Here is an 18,483-nt window from a genome sequence, read left to right as displayed (position 1 = left end):
TGGAGTGATTGGCAATCAAGGCTGGGACGAAGTCATGATTCCAGGGTTACTGAGAGCTTGGTCTGGGACAAGCTACACTAGAATCACATGAGGAGCATGTGAAAAGGACATATTTCAGGGTCTCACCCCAGAGCAAATAAACTGAATAAGTATGTCTTGAGGTGAAACTCAAACAACTACAGTTTAAACAAGCTTCCCAAGTCACTCTTAGGCTACTGAAGCCTGAAAAGCATTGGTTCATGCACTTAAGCTCTGTAATTCTGCATCCACGGAGAGCTCTGCTGGTATAGCTGTACCCCCCTCTGTCCTCGTTGTCAAAATGCATGTGCAAATACAAGCTGTCTTCCTGGGAGGTATTAATTCTAGTAATAATAGCCCAAGGGCCTAGCCAGGAATGATGATATTTAATGTGAGATCGCATCCAATCCCCACAGCAAGGACTACGAGGTAAGGATTATTACTGTTCCCATCTTTCAGATGAGGAAATTGAGATTCAAAGAGATTTAGTAACTTGTTGTGGGTGTCACATTAATCATTGCAAGAGCTCTTAACAACGACTGCTTTACTCATAGCTTTGCAGAAAAATATGTTCTTGAAAGATGTTTACTCCCAAAGATGTTCATGATTTGGTGATAGCATCCTTGTAAAAGAACTTGCCTAAATGCTAGCAAAACTGGTTATATAATAATACATAGGGTGTGAGCATTTCTATCCAAGTAACTTTTTCCTCAGATTATTTTTATAGTTACTAAAATCATCTAAATTAAACTGCAGCTCTTTCATTAGGTCATTCAACAATCACGCACTTTGCCAGAACCTGAAGTGACAAAGACAAATAGGACACAGCCTCTGCCTTCACTGGACTTACAGTTCTGAAAAAGAGATGAGTTTGTGTACACATGGTTCTGGGTTAACTTGTAGTCAGGGGAGAGAGTGGTTCATTCTCCTGGCAGAAGAAGAAAAAGAGGGTGCGGTCTGGAAATTTTTAGTTACTCCAGCACTTTGCCATTGGCTAGTGTAAGGAATTTAGACTTAAAAAAAAAAAAATAACACTTTTACTTATACAGTTTTGTCAGAAAAGAGTCAGACTAAGTTAATTAAATATTTCGAGCCGATAAAACTTTATCTGGTTCATTCTTTCTGGATTCCGCTGGGTTTCTTTTTGGATAAATTCTGGGTATACGCCAGTAAACTGCTATGTTTATTCATTCTTACAAAGAGCAGCAGAGATTCTCTTCTCAAGATGGGTGCCTGATAAATGTTATCAGTATTAGTTGGTTCCACCCAATAAAAGTGACTATAGTGATAGTGGCTGTGTCCTTACTTCGTTTTCATGATTCAATTACTCAAAATTCTATTATTAGATTATGAAATTTTTACACAATGAGAAATTTAGAAGTTAAAAACAATTGAAAACTTAAAGTGTGATTTAGATTTCTTCCTTCGTGTGGTTTGAGCATATTAATGTCAGAACTGACTGATGGACAAAGAAAAATGAGGTTCTGGAATGTCAGAGTGCAGGCAGATAACCTAAGGCAAATATACAGGAATCCAGAAGAAAAAAAAAGACTCTGAAAAACATCGGGCAATGGAAACAGTATGATATGATTCAAAAAATATGCATCATAGTCAATATGATATGACTCCTAAAATGTCTATCGTAGCTATTTCAGAAGCTTAGTAAATAGGAAAAGCAGAACATCAGAATCCTTTCAAGAGGTGACAAATAGTAGACATGCATTCTTTTTAAAAGGTGGATTATTATCAAATTTAGAGTTAATTAGATTATTTGATGTTTGTTTGAATTTTTATTTTCTGTATTCAGAGTATTTTTCTAGAACATTTAGAAAGTTTAAGAAAAAAGAAATGAAATATCAATTAATTCTACCATACAGAGGAACCACTGTTCACATTTTAGTGTGTTTCCTTGAATTATAACCAAATACTTTCATTTTTCTAATTTGGGATTATGTTAGGTATACACATTTCTTTTGAATTAGATATTTTTAGTTATGTTATTTCATGAGAATTTCCTAGTTTAAAAATACTTTGAAATATCTTTATCAACTATATAATTAATAATTATTATATACAATAATATTCATGGATGGTCCATGATTTAATATTTTTTCTGATGAACTACTTAAAATTGTTGTTCTCTTCTTTCACTTTTATAAATAACATTGTGATGACTATCTTAGTATATAAATCTATGTCTGAGTTTTATTTCCTATAGATAGATTCCTAGAAGTAAAATTACTGGGCCAAAGGATACATTTAACAAAAAGGTTCTTGATACTATAATGCCATATTACTTTAAAGAATTTTATATCAATATATATACCCCCATTATCCCTATGATATGAATGCCAGTTTTACTGCACACTCACTAGCATTGAGAATTATGATTTTTATAAATCATGTCTTTGAATGCTAGTAAGTTAAAATACTTTTTCACATGTTTACTAGGCATTTATTTTTCGTCTTTCATGGTTTTTAATAATCTTTTCAGATGTTCTATTTGAACAAATATACATCTCAGGATCTTCACTTGATTTGCTTCTACTGCATCTCTGATGCTCTCACTATACTCTGGACACGTCTTATCTCATCCTGAACCATGGCATCATGCATACCTGGTCTCTATTCCAGATTTCTTCCACTCTGGTCCATTCTGTAGACTGCTGTCTAACAGCACCTTTAAAATACTACTTTTATCATGACAGCCCTGATCAAGAACCTACAGGAGCTCCCAGTTATTTATTTATTGGCTAAATGAAACTTCCTTATTCAGAGGAAATCAATCCCATTCTTGAATATTTCCATATGAATTCTGTTGAATAACTTAGGTTATTGATGTATGAAACCAATATGCACTTAAGTTTATACATGTAGGTGTTTATATATATAAGAGAGAGAGAGACACACACACACAATGCCAAATACTAGACATATACACTGGAAGGGGCTTTACAGAACATCGAACCTAACTTCACATTTAGAATGAAGAAACTGATTCAGAGTTCAATGAATTACCTGAGGTCATCGAGCTAGCTAAATGACAGAATTGGGACTAGAAACCAAGTCTCCTGATCCCAAGTTCAGTGCCTTTTAAATAGAGAATAATAAAAGTCATTTTTACAATTTAAAAAATAGAAACAGCTGGGAAGAATGTATAATTTAATCTGTTCTTACTTATAAAAGATTGTTAAAATCATGCCACATAGAAGGCTCAAGTGTTCTTATAAACACAAATAATTTGTTCTTCTTATAAATCGACCAAATGTCATTAAAATTTCCATAAAATTTGCACATCAGCAAATGACCTAGTTTATATTTCCTTACTTTTTCTTGTTAATCTACATTGTTTTATTAGTCTGATTTACTATAGTAAAAAATCAAAGTTTTTATTCTAGCATGTTGCTGATCATCATTAAATTTTCTGGTAACGTCTAGTGATATTCAATGAAAAATCAAATTTTCTTAGCAACTTCTAAAAAGAATTTCCTCTGACTATAATTGGGAATTTTAAGAACAATCCTTAAAAAATAAAACAATAAGAACTACTTCAAAATGCCTCTATTTAAATAGTTAACAACATGAACTATTCTGGAAGAACATGGGCTATTAGCAATTGAATATGATACAACTATTGCTATTTAATCACTATTTCATATTTAAGAATCACACAGTATTTGTCAAATGAAAACTTAACAATAGTCACTGATGTGAGAATGGGAGTTGCCAAATATATTTATTATTTGTAGGGGTAGGGTAGGCAGAAGGGGCAAATGTGGAAATAGCTATGAATGGGACTAACTTGAATAGGGGCTTATTGATTGTAAAGGGTTGGTTCACAAAGCATGTGTTTGCCTAACAAAAGTATTGACAGCAAGAGTATTTATTAAATCATATGTCTATTCAACCATTTACAAAATCTATGGTTTAAATGAATAGGTGGGATATCTAGCAGTAGTGGGAGACTCTAAAGAGATCTCAGCTATGCTTTCTTCCTCTGTGTACATGTGTGCACGCAAAACAGGCCATTCACTTCACACATAACAAATATTTACTGAGCACCTACTTTGTGCTGGAAGCTCTCTACTACTCAAATACATGATCCAGCTCTTTGTGATTATCCTCTCCACAGTTGTATCTAAAAATGAATAATAATCTGTACATGAGAATATATTATAACAAAATATGAGAAATTGGGTAGAAGGAAAGGAATGAAGAAGCATCCTAAATTTCTCATTTCATATAGCATACAATTTCAATAACAATGATAATTAGAGGAAATAAGACTAAATGTTTTTTTTAAATAAAAGCAATCATTACTAGAAGAAAAATTATGCTTTAAAACTTCCAAATTTAGACTGATAATAAATAAAAGAGTCATATATTGAGAGAGAGAATCAGTGATGCATAAAAACACAGAAGATATGAAATAAAATTTCTGAGATAGAACCAGATATATTTTTACAAAAGATATTACTTAATGTAATTAATGTATTAAAAATAAACACTATAACATAGGTTTAAAAAAGCTCCATAAAATCTAAACATAGGATAGTACTTTAAAAAGCACTGGTTTTGTTGTTGTTGTTTTTTTTATCCTCACCCGAGGACATTTTTTCATTTTTTGTTCAGACAGAGCAGGAGGGAGAGAGAGGAAGAGAGAGAGAGAGAAACATCGACGTGAAGGGACACATTGAGTGTCTGCCACCCGCACGACCAACCAGGGCCGGGGACAAACTGCAACCGAGGTATGTGCCCTTAGCAGGAACCGAACCCGGGTCTCTCTGTACCACAGGCCGACGCTCCAACCACTGAGCCAAACCGGCCAGGGCAAAGTGGAGGAAACTGAGTTCAAATTTTACTTCTGCCATTTACTAGTTATAACCTCTTTCCTAAGGAGGAATTATTTAGCCTATTTGCCTCAATTTCTCAGTTTATAAAATGGAAATAAAAGTTACTGATTAGAGAGAGGAGTGAATAAAATAATGTGTATAAAGTTCAGTGTGTCACTCAGTTAAACATTCAATAATAATAACTATTACTTATAATATTTGTTTTAAAATGATGTATATAAATACCTCAGATATAAAAACAAACAAAGTATTGTTCAAGATATCTTGTTAACTGACAAAACTAATACAATACAAAATAAGAAAACCAAAGAGGCAGACTGAGACTTAAAAAGAAGGGATCAGCCCTGGCCGGTTTGGCTCAGCGGTTAGAGCGTCGGCCTGCGGTCCTGAGAGACCCGGGTTCGGTTCCCGCTAAGGGCACGTACCTCGGTTGCAGTTTGTCCCCGGCCCTGGTTGGGTCGTGCAGGTGGCAGCCACTCGATGTGTCCCTTTCACATCGATGTTTCTCTCTCTCTCTGTGTTCCTCTCTCTCCCTCCCACTCTACCTGAACAAAAAATGGAAAAATGTCCTCGGGTGAGGATTAAAAAAAAAAATAAAAAAAAAATAAATAAATAAAAAGAAGGGATCATTTCTGCAAAATAACTAAAAGCAGCAAAGGGAGCTGAAGCCATAAACCTGCTGCAATCTGGACCCAAAAGCACACAAAGGTGGCTGAGAGTTTAGCTCCTTGGAGTAAGCAATGCAGCCGAACAGGCTCTCTGTGAAATAGTGGACATGAACCTGGCTCACTACGTCAGCAAGAGGCTGTAAAAAAAGTGTCCAACTCTGCCTGGGGCAATAGCTTACATAGAGCTGCAGGTACTGAGAGGTGGCAGGATAAAAACACAGCTTCTTGGATCCTTTTAAAGGGAAGAAGCTGAAAACTACCATTCTAAGGTCTGAATTGGGACTATGTACCCAAGAATACATACAGAGGCAATTGCAAAACCATTAGAAATGAACAGAGAGAAAGAGTGAGAAAGAAAGAGAGAGGGAGAGAACCAAGAGACAAGACAGAAAAAGCCCATGATCAACATTTACCTGCAAACAAACAAAAAACCATTCTAAAACACAGCAAAAAAAAAAAAAAAAAAAAAATGCATTTCCAAACTGGCTTCTTACACTTTCCTACCGTTTCTGTAAGTTTTTGATATTTTTGCTATATATTCTTTTTGGTATAAATTGCCAGTAAGTGTCCATCATTTACAACTAAGGATCTTAATAGATATAACTTCTCTGAGAATAAAAATACCTACCCCCCAAAAAAATTAATGAATGGGCTACTTATGATAATACACGTAAAAAGCACTTAGCATCATCCCTGGAATGTAGTAATCATGCAATAAATGTTATAGCTACTATTAACAAGGGTCTTAAAGATTTCTTGGTTTAATTCTGAGAGGCAACTTATGTCTCTAATTTCCAAGTTCTTAAGAGTACAACTTGTTGGCACTTGAGTGTACCTCTTATAGAATTAATAATTTGGCAACTGATTAGATGCGTAGTCATCATAAGAGTAAGTCTTTGAGAAAAGTTCTGACGTTAAGAGAACTGAAGTAGAAAAAGAAAACCAGTTTGGGGGAAAATGGGGTTGGTTTTTAAATATATATCAAATATTTGACAGAGCTATAACACTGTTCATTAAAAATGGGCTGCAGTAGGTTGGAGCATGGGTGATAGAGTATAATATGTTGATTTGGGACACAAAAAAAGCTAAACATGGCAACTAAAATAAAGAACCAGGATAATTCTTCCAAGGCTGAAGAGAAAAGTGAACATTAAATTGATTCTTTCATTATAAACAGAAGCCAGTTCTTGCTGATTTAAACAACAACAACAAAAAAAACAGTTTATGGGAGGGCTAATGAAGTAATTCATTAGTAGAAATAGGGTCACTTTAGCTGTCTAGTTAAGTAAAAACTACCCAACTATCTTATCCAGTCACTAGTGCTAGAAAAAATGCATTTCAACCACTTTTCCCCAACCCTGGGTCTTCCATTCAAATTTCAAGGTCCAGGAATAGGACTTCAATAGCTTTGGCTTGAGTCACTCACCTACCCCTCACTAACAGAGGACAAGGCACCAAAATGTACAGTCCCACTAAGACTGCATAGTGTGGAGAACTGTACAAAAGGTAAATGAGAAGCTATTAGCAAGGAGACATGTGTGCCGATCATCAAAAAAGACCCTATGAATGTCCATTAAAGGGGTCCCCAATTTAGGCAGAGGAGCTGGATGGTCTAGTATCAGGGGTGCCAAGAATGGAGAGTTCCAAAGTGTCAAATGTTGCTTAAAGGATAAGAACAGTAAGGCCCAAAGAGGACATACAGATGACCAACAGACATATGAAAAGATGCTCAACATCACTAATTGTCAGAGAAATGTAAATTAAAACCACAACAAGATATCACCTCATACCTGTCAGAATGGCTATCATTAATAAATCAACAAACAGGTGTAGTGAGGATGTGGAGCAAAGGGAACCCTCCTGCACTGTTAGTGGGAATGTGGGGTGGTGCCGTAACTGTGGAAAGCAGTATGAAGTTTCCCCCCCAAAATTAAAAATGGAACTGCCTTATGACCTAGTGATTTCACTTCTAGGAATATATCCAAAAAAACTCAAAACACCAATTTGAAAGAATATATGTACCCCTATGCTCATTGCAGTGCTATTTACAATAGCCAAGATTTGGAAGCAGCCCAAGTGCCCATCAGTAGATGAGTCGATAAAAAAGCTGTGGCATATTTACAGAATGGAATACAACTCAGCCACAAAAAAGAAAATCGTACCTTTTGTGACAGCATGGTGAACCTGGAGAGCATTCTGCTGAGTGAAATAAGCCAGTCAGAGAAAGACAAATACTTTGTGATTCCACTTACATGTGGAATATAATAAACAAAATAAGAGAAACAAAATAGAAACAGACTCATAGATACACAAAGTAGTTGTCAGGGGCGGGGGGGCTGGGGGTTTTGTGAAATAGGTGAAATGATTAAGTAAAAAATAAAAAAACACAAAAATACCTCATGGACACAAACAACAGTATGGTGATTACCAGAGGGAAGGGAGGTGGGGGTGGTGGGAGCAGGTGGAAGAGAGTAAACAAGGGATAAATGGTAACAGAAGGAGACAACTTTGGATAGTGAGAGCACAATGCAATGTGCAGATATCTGTTGTAGACCTATACACTTGAAACCTATGTAATTGCATTGATCAATGTAACCCCAATAAATTCAATAAAAAAGACTAGTAAGGATAAAACAACAATAAACAAAATTAATCATTGCAACATTCACTCCTGATGAATTTGATTTTATAGAATTTCCTGACAATGGCTTCAACACAAGTATGTTTATATTGCTCACGGATAAATAAAATAATCATACTATAAAGGAATAAGAAATTATTAAGTAAAAACACAGAGCCATAAGGTAAGAGTAAGTGAACAGAGAACCAAACAGAAATCTAAAAAATGAAAAATATATTTATTGACATAAAAATGCAATAGATAGGATAATTTAAGATTGGGCAATTTCAAGGAGAGGATTAAGTGAGTTAGAAAATAATATTAAGGAATTCACTCAGAATAAAAATCACAGAAAGTAAACTATATCTTTAGAAAATAAAAGAGCAGTTGAGATAGGGTAAATTCACTAGCAAACACAAATATATATCTTATATAATCCCAAAAGAAAATGACGGCAATGGCCAAGAAACAATAAAGAACTGAGAATTTTCCAGAATTAGAGTCTGTAGATTAGAAAGTATATCCTGAATTCATGACTAATAATTCAAAATAATTCCACACCTAGACACATTTCAGAATAACTATAAGATATCAAAGATACAGAAAAACTCTTAAAAGTTACTAGATAAAAAAGGCAGACTATCTACAGAGATGGAAAATAGACTGATAGCAGATTTCTCTTAACTAATGATAACTGACAGAACAGTAGTCTAAGATATAATTGAGTAATATCTTCAAATGCTGAGCAAATATACCCAGATAAACTGTTATTCAATATTAAAGATAAAATATAGATATTTCCACATATATAGAAAGAGTATACTAGCCAGTCACCTTTCTAGAGAATTACTAAAAAAGTATGATTCCACAAGAAGAAATGAAGCCATAGAATCCAAGAATAATGCTGGTCACAGTGTTAAATAAAATATATGAGTAAATATAATTAAATATTGAATACAAAAATTAGTGATAAACACTTTTGTATATGTTTAAAACAAATAGGTAAAACTAAGCCTTCATTCAAGTTATAAACAAGATTGATACTTAGTAAGCAGGCAAAACATGTTAAGCAACTTTATTTTACATTAAAGAGAAAGCTGGAAATACTACAAAGTGGATTTTAATTTTTATTAGAAAAACACATAGTTAGGTATACATATAAAAATGTTAGTGTGATCACTAAAGAAACAGATAAATCACCTACAGATTTCAAATCCAGCAGTAAAATCCATGTACCAGGTCACAAAAAATATTTCAAAAAATTTTTTTCATTTAACACTATATAAAACAAATCCTATAATAATAATGCAATTAAATTCAGATTCTCTATAGAAATAGAGCAAATATGTGTTTAGAAAGTGAAACACACACTTCTAAATAACTCAAGGGGTAAAAATGAATCAAAACAGACATAAAATATTTAAAACTGAACCAAACTACATATCAAAACATGTTATGCCTCTAATAGAAACTTGAAGAACTTGGAGACTAAAATTCATTTTTAAAAATAATAAAAAGTGCTGAATTTAAATGAGGAACCTAGAAAAAGAAAAATTGTCTAAACTATAAGGAAATAGAATGAAGAAAACAATGTTGATAAAAGCAGAAAGTAATGACATAGAACACAAAAAAACCACAATAAAGTAGATAAACAAAATCAAAAGCCAGATTTTGAGAAAAGCAAATAAAACAGAATATCTAACAACTAGCAAAGAAAGAGAAAAGGCTCAGATGAATAATATTAGGAGTGACAGGGTCAGAGGCAAGTTTAACCAAATCTTTAGAATAGATAACCCTTGTAATATAAAAACAGTTTCAGAAATAGAAAAAAGATAAAGCAATTGCTGCTCAACTTATTTTATGAGGTTGGTATTGCCATGACACCAAAACTCTACAATAACAGTTTAAAAAAGAAAATTAAAAACTAATCTCCCCATGCAAACATACTACATAAAATATCACCACTAAACTCAACAGTGGGTTAAAAAACACACCAAGACCAAGTAAATTTTTCTCCAGGAATGTAAGAAATGTTAAATATCAGGACATACATTAATTAATGTCATATAAAATATCAATACATTAATAGGAAATTTTATTATATTACTGATGCAGAAAATGCATTAGATATTTTTATGACTAAAAATGCTAGCCAATTATAAACAGATGGTAAAAATTTCCTTAATACAATAATTTTGATTTATAAAAATCCTGAAGCAAATATAACATTTCTAAAACATTTTTATTACAGTAAGAAACAGAATAGATATTCCTAATATCAGTTTCTAGTCAACATCGTACAGAGGCCTCAGTAATGCAATATGACAAGAAAAAGAAATTGAGCATTTAAGAATTGAAATTTAAGAAAAAAAGCTGTTATTATTTACTGATTGTGTATGCGTCTATGTAGAAAACCTAAGAGAATTTCCAGTTTAGTCTTTTGAATTAATATGAGAGTTCAGCAAAGTAGCTATATATTCACCAATAATAACCAATAAACAATAAAATAAAAACAGATTCTATATATAATAGCAATAAAATCTAAGTTATATGAGAAGACATCTAGAAAAATAGGTTCAAGCAAGACCTGTAGGGTAAAAACTATAAAACAACATTAAGGAACATGAAGGAAGAGCTAATTAAGTAGAGGAATATAGTGTTTAATGGGCAGAAGGACACACTGTTATAAAAACTGTCTATTCTCCCCCAGATTATTCTCTATAGTTACGTAATTACAAATAAAATTCAGCAGGGCTTTTGTCAGACTTGACTAACCCCCAAATTCATATTGAATAGCAAAAGGCCAAGAGGAGCCAAAAGAACCTTAAAGAAAACAATGCAGTAGAGAGATTTACCTCACTAAAGAACAATATTATAAAACTATGGTAATTAAGGCACTATGGCGTTAGCACAAGAACAGAGAAACAGTTCACTGGATGAAATAAAGCTCCTAAAAATAGATGTGATACACGGGAAAGAGGGCATTACAAATTAGTGGTAAGGATGACTAATTTGATAAACAGTGCTGGAATAATAATGTTCTCCACATGGAAAAGAATTAAAGTAGGGTGCATGTAAGACACCATATACCAAACAAATGCCAAGAAGATTAGCAGTCTAGAAAGACAAAACTTTAAAACTGTTAAAACAAAATATAGGAAGGTTTATAATGACCTTGCCACATGGAAGGATTTCTTAAATGACATAAAAGCATACATCATAAAGGAAAATACCAATAAACTTAACTGCATTAAAATTAGAAGCCCAAAAATATATGCTAGTATAGAAGAGTTAAAAGAGAAACTACAAATTAGGAAGAGATATTTGTATTGTGTATTGCCCAAAGGATGGAAATCCAGAATAGTACAACAAAAAAAACCAAAACCAAAACCAAATGCCATCCAAACAAACAACAATAGCAAAAGAACTAAACCAACAGAATGATGGGCAAAGATACAAATAGGCAATATACATGAGCAAATCCCAATGAATATAAGTGAAAAAACTTTTCTTTTTTTTTTTTAATCCTCATCTGAGGATATTTTTCCATTTTTCTTCAGATAGAGTGAGAGGGAGGGAGAGGGAGAGAGAGAGAGAAACATTAATGTGAGAGAGATACATCAACTGGTTGCCTCCCGCATGACCCCGACCAGGCTGGGGATGAACTACAACTGAGGTATGTGCCCTTGACCAGAATTGAACCTGCAACTCATTGGTCCACAGGCTGACACTCTAACCGCTGAGCCAAACCAGCCAGGGTGAAAAAACTTTTAAATAAGATATTATTTAATACCCATCTGACTGACAGAAATTTTAAGTCTGCTCATTCCAAATGTGGTGAAACATATGGAGAAGCTCTCATAGATTGCTCATGACGATATGAATTAGTACTACCACTTTAGAGAGAAATTTTACAATCCCTAGTAAAGTTGAAAATGCAGTATTTCTTATAGGTTAGTAATTCCTCTCTGTGTTTAAACATGTATAAAAATGTTAACTGCAGTATTGGTTATGATTGGGAAACACTGGAAATAATTTCTAACTAACAATGAGAGACTGAATAAATAAATTTTAGTTTTGCATACAGCAGGATGCATGTTATATAAGTTGTAACATATGGCTTATGTAACATTATTTTTGATGATAAAGGCCAAAACAGTTTTGCTTGTTTTCAAACTTTTGTTAAAGCTTTGGAGAATATCACCTGCAAGGGGACATGAGGGACCCTTCCTAGGTATGATGCATGTTTTATATCTTCGATTAGATGCTGTCACATGGATGTATATTTACATAAAAGCTCATCAAGCTATACACTTAATTTGTGCACTTCACTGTATGTGATTTATAACAAAAAAATAAATAAAAACAAAACAGGTTCAGAAATAAATGTTCCAAATTAATTAAGATTTGTTTAACCCAGGTGCTGAATTCATGCATGTTCACATTATTCTTTGTTCTTTTCTGTGTTTGAAATATTTTACATTAAAAGAACTGACAAGACAAAGGGTACTGCCTTTTCTTTTGTTTTTGTTTTTTTTTATCCTCACCCGAGGACATTTTTCCACTTTCTGCACAGATAGAGTGGGAGGGAGAGAGAGGAAGAGAGAGAGAGAGAAACATCGATACGAAAGGGACACATCGAGTGGCTGCCACCCGCACGACCAACCAGGGCCAGGGAAAAACTGCAACCGAGGTACATGCCCTTAGCGGAAACCGAACCCGGGCCTCTCTGGACCGCAGGTGGATGCTCTAACCGCTGAGCCAAACCGGCCAGGGCGGTACTGCCTTTTCTAACTAGAACTAATCAAGGTGACAGAAAGCACTAGTGTCATCTTCTCTTCACCGCCCCTGACAACAAATCCCAGTACTCCAGGAATCAATGGGCTCTGCATAGTGAAACATATTACAAAGCGATCATTTGTTGAATCAAAGGCAAAACTCAATTCATTTCTTGACTACCTGTAGAATCTAGGCTTTCTTAAGTGAGTGGCCAGCAGTGTATATTGATACAATGCTACCAATGCACAAAGAACATCCATCCACTTAGATATTTTGACTGATGGAAGTGGGGACCACGCTGCCAAGGACTGTTCTGATGCGAATCAACAGGTGGTTTGGCATCGATGTGGCTATTCGTTCATGGGTTACAACTCTGGTTTCAGAAAAGAAAAAGAGACGATACCTTTTCAATGTAGTATTTCAAGTCGACCATATGGAAAGCAAGGTTTTATTCCAGCCAATTCTCTTTCTCTCAAAACGTGGAGGAAAAGCGCCAGTCACTGCTACTCTCACCACCAGCCACGGTACAGATGTTTGGAAAATGCAAAAATGGAGAAATGAAACAAAGAGAAAACCCTCAAAATAAGTTTTGCATAAATGAAAAAAAAGGGCATATAGTTATTATACCTACAAAAAGGTAAATTTATTTTTTATTTATCCCCCTGTGTTAAAACTAAAAGAACCAAAACAAACAAAACCATTGATGTTTTGACTTAAACAGTGTTGTGTTGAAACTGACAATTATGAGAACCAACCAAAACATGGCTAAAAGTGGGAATAAAGAACAGATTTCTTTTACTCTAATAAAAGCTCTTTTACCTTCAAGAATTTTGGAATATGACCTGTTTAAATAAATACTTACTAAAGGAACAGACCCATTGAAAAATATATGTTTTTAGTTGCTTAAACGGGAATGGAACATTTCTTTGAAATCTTGTAAGAGATAAAATTTTATTGAAATTATAACAGTTCCTTACATAACTCAGCTAAAATACAGCTTAAGAAGCAATATCTCTGAACTCCAAACTGCAAGCATATATTCCTAAGTTGGCTTAGGTAGTTCAGTCAGTATTCCAGAAGCAAATATCTTATTAGATTTAAGCACACCGATGTACATTATTCAAATAAGACTGTCTTGTTTAAAAGAAAGTTTTAAAGCCCGGCCGATGTGGCTCAGTGGTTGAGCATCGACCCATGCACCAAGAGGTCGCCAGTTTGATTCCTGGTCAGGGCACATGCCCAGGTTGTGGGCCCGATTCCCAGTGGGAGGCAGGAAGTGGCAGATCGATGTTCTCTCTCATCAATGTTTCTATCTCTCTCTCCCTCTCCCTTTCTTTCTCTCTAAAATCAATAAAGAAAAAAAAATGTTTAAAAATAAATTTAAAAAAGAAAATTTTAAAAATGTGAATGTGATTTCTGAGAGTGCATTGCCTGAATTGAAAGTTGGGTATTGATTTAGGTCCAGCTCTGCCATACTCCTGTTGTGTGTCTCTGCTTATGTTATTAAACACCTTCGGGTCTCAGTATCCACCTGCTAAAGTGGGACTTAATACACAGTCACGGCCCTACCACCAAGCTCCTTTCCTGTCCTAACATTCTATGATTCTAATGACATTGTTCCAGCACAAGACATTTTCTTTTCTTCCTTCCTTTCTTGCTTTCTTAAAATAAACAGACAAACACTCAAGTAAGTAAATATATATTAAAAACACATACACATACACTAACCAACTATCCCTCTAAAAAGGAAGAGAGAACTTCTTTGTTGTTGCCATTATCTATTCCCTAATGTGTATTTAAAAAGAGAGTTCCCATAAAAAAAGATTTTTATTTTTTCCCTAAATCAAAAATAGCATATCATTTCTTTGCCATTTGAGTTCTATTAAAAAAGAACACACAAAATCATTACAGAAATCCTATTAGGAACTTTCAAAAGGAAGAAAAAGTCACTAAAACTCCATTTAAAATTCAAATAATTTGTTTCTATGTTTTCTCTTACAGAGAAATATAAGTGCCAGCCTCAAATACTTTCATTTCCTTTTGTAGGGACAATACACTCAACTGTGTTAACACATAGGACTCTCTTCTCACACCCTTCCCACCTGTCCTGAGGGAACAAAGCTGAGGTGTAGATTACAGCGGGAGATATTTGGGATGGGAGTAACACGTTTCATCTGGGAGAGAGTACTATGGTCAGGTTGCCAAATATAAAAGAAAGTTAAGCCCCATCACTACTTTGGCAAGAAATTTGGGTTCTCATGGCTAAACAGTGATAATCATTTTACACAAGACTTTAAAAAATGAAAGCACCTAGGGCACCAGCCAGAAAATGTCTGAGAATGTGTTTCCCGTCAATATTTACCCCAGATAAGACACTATCAGCTCACCCGTAAGGAAGGGTCTAAAAAGGAAACAGGGCACCTGACACCTTGGTGAATAAGAGAAGCTCAGCTTTATGAAAAGGCCGAAGTCTTAGGGCAACGGCTGCACTGTTCCAAGGTCTGATACGCCTATATGCCCAAGCAACAGGCAAGGCTCCTGTTACAGGCTCTGGCTCAGTCTGGACACCAATAAGCCTGAGACCCACCGGTCTGCACACTCTGGGGACACCAAGGGCAGGTCCCCCAGGGGAGCAGGGCTCCTCAAACAGAAAGACAAGAGTCAGAAGTTGCACAGTGTATGAGCACTCTCTGCTGGCAGCCGAGGCTAGAGATGCACCGGTGGTGTCCTAGGGCTCTCGAAGATTTCTGTGAGGAGGCGAATGGACATCCTGGCTTGGCCGGAGTTAAGAGCATCGTTCTGGTTAGGTTTAGGTAATTCCAGATGTTATGCTGAATGAGGAGGAGTTGAGGAGAGGCTACTGATAGGAGAAACTCCCAGAACTGGCAAAAATTATATGTGAAGTTGTTATATGATTTTCATTAATGTTTCCAGCTATTAACTTTCTATAAACTATATACAGGCCTACGTGTGGGCATGTGAGGGGGGTAGAGGGGGCGTGGGAGGAAATGAATTTCTGTCCAGTTCCCTTCATCTCAGGAGTCCTTGAGATGGTCCAGTGGTTTGCAACATTTATGGTTCTACTAGAAAATCCCATCCATAACCCTAATGCAATTGCCTGTGTCCACTACACCACTGCACCTGAGCCCTAGACAGGTGGTCTTTGTTTGTCTGTCAGCCTGGGCCAATAATACCAGTATCTCCCTTGTACTCTGTTCTGTCAGGGTCCTTCTGTATAACAAGATGAAGGTCAAAATGGCAGCCTGCAAAAAGCAGCAGTATTTCAGTGGCAGGAATAACTTGCTTGTCATCAACTTGTTAATGCAACAGTCAAGCATTTCTTTGACATGTACAGTATCAGCTAACTTCAGCAGATAAAGGGTCTAGAACAGGAAGATGCTGCAGATGCTTTAGCTCAGAGGAAAGGCTTAGCAGAGCCAAAACGTCAGCAGGGTCTGTTTGTTCCATACTTTCCATCGGGCTCTGTGAAAGAAATGTTAGATCACTGCAATGACAAGTTTGTGACAAGCAAGTCATTTGTGCAACTGGTGCGCTCCTGTTTTTATCTGTTTACCATTCAGACTTGTGAATGCCATTTCAAGCACTTACAGGATTTCTGGCTCCCATTAAGGGGAAATGGTTCCTCCATGTTTAGAATTTTCTGCCTCAAAGAGAATTACTAAGCAATTATTTATCCCTGTGGTCACAGTGTCACACAAAAGCACGCTCTGGAGTTGTTTCATTGGACTCTGAATCATGAAATGGAGTCCTGGGGGCTGGATAGCTTGGGGCATCAGAAATTTCTCATCTAGTTTATTGGAATGACTACAAAGCAAGCCTGTGAGAGTCAATAAAATTGTGGCCAGCTTAAAATACCTTGTTCCTTTGCTCCAGGATTACATATCAAGGCCATATGCTTCAAGGCACATAAACTCACTCACAATGAGTAGATCCTGAGAAGCCAAGGCCTGACTATGCCACAGACACTGACATGTGATCTCACATATGAGAGTTTCAGTGAAAAGGACTCCGTTAACTGTTAAGAAGGGAATTCACACAACCTTCTCTCCATATTCTGTGGGGTAACTGGAGGGCCAATCCAAATTCTGAAAACACTGCAAGTATAAAAAGTAATGTCATAATATAAAATTAACACTTGGGATCACCCTGCCTAGGCTGACTTTTTCATAGTAAATGGAGAGTCTGGCAGGTTTTGAATTAAGAATTCAAGATTGCCACACTGGATTCTTCCTCCAAGATGACTGAGTGACTTTTGGTGATTCATTTTTACCCCTTGGAAGGGAAAGTACAAATCAGTAATTCCTATTCCTGGTTCACCTAATGTGAATGGTCTCAGGGTCAATGTTGTAAAAGAAGAATGCTTTCAGAACTCAAGAACAAGACTAGTATTTCCCAAAAGTCATGTATGTGTCCTATCTGTGATTCAAATATTCTGTCTATTGTTGGTACCGACTTTATAAATAATTCTAGCTATACCCCTTGAAGAACATGGAAGCACGAGGTTTGGAGGCAGGGAGACAGATGCTCACAGTATTTGGAGGAGCAGAGCAAAGCTGAACCAGAGGGCGACATGTCAAGGATCGGACAGAAGGTCATGATGTGAAGTGAGGCAGAGCTTAGTATGGGTGACACAGAATGTCACAGAAATGGATGACAGTCTTTGCTGAATCAAATTTTTATTGTTAATAACCATTTGCCAGACACTACATGTGTTATATAATTTACATATGTAATGTAATCTTTCCCTAACTCGATGGTGTATGGATTATCTTTTTTTTTTTTCCCCCACATATTGGAACTAAAAGTCAGAGAAATTTAAATGCTTTACCACAAATCTGTAAGTAGCAGAGAGAGATTTGAAACAAGTTTTCCCTCACTCCCAAGCTCTTACACTCTTACACCATGGAAGAACTAAAGTCATTTCCACTGCCTTCAGAAGACGTTTTTCTAGCGTTTACTGGAAAACATTTCAATCTGTAAACGTAGATATTCATGAATTTGATATAAAAGGGCCATTGAGAATATTCTGGCTCCAGCTGTTGCCATCCTTCCGAGGCCTCTGGGAAAGCGGAGCACCATCAAGATGCCATTCCTTTCTCCCTGGCCTGACCTATTCCCACTTTCACACTCCGGGGAAGAGGTGAAACCGATTCTAACCTCATCACGCATCTCTGAGCTGTGAGTGCAAGGTGTTTGGCCGCGTCTCCTTGTGTCCATGCCAACTCCTTTCTCTCTCTTCACATGGATAGCCTTTAGTTCACCCTACTCTCTGCTCCCACATTACCTCCAGGGAGCCTCTTTTGTCTGCTATTCTTTCCAGGTGGGGGAAGGGGCGGACATCTTTCTTACCATGACAAGGATTACTGCAACAGTCTAAACTTCAAACTTTGCACAGAATGCATCCTTTGTTCAGTCTTCTGCTTTGTTTCTCTTTAATGATAGCTTTGCCACAGGTCCCTTGCGTGTGTAACTCAGAGCTATGCAAATCAACTGGTAAGCAAGACTCTGCAGCTACTCTGTCTTC

At 35.9% G+C, this 18,483-nt stretch overlaps 1 protein-coding gene across 1 annotated transcript in view; it reads right to left on the bottom strand.

Annotated features, from left to right (window-relative positions):
• Positions 1 to 18,483, bottom strand: part of ZBTB20 (zinc finger and BTB domain containing 20) — an 811,826-nt gene that overhangs the window by 224,174 nt on the left and 569,169 nt on the right. The window contains exon 7 of the mRNA XM_036243711.1: positions 13,342 to 13,441. The gene's annotated coding sequence lies outside the window, so the exon portion shown is untranslated. The remainder of the gene's footprint in view (positions 1 to 13,341; positions 13,442 to 18,483) is intronic.

Source organism: Molossus molossus, unplaced genomic scaffold, assembly GCF_014108415.1.
Source record: "Molossus molossus isolate mMolMol1 unplaced genomic scaffold, mMolMol1.p scaffold_m16_p_5, whole genome shotgun sequence".
Lineage (NCBI taxonomy): Eukaryota > Metazoa > Chordata > Mammalia > Chiroptera > Molossidae > Molossus > Molossus molossus.
Note: the sequence above shows the minus strand (reverse complement) of the source record. Positions and strands in the feature narration are given on the sequence as shown.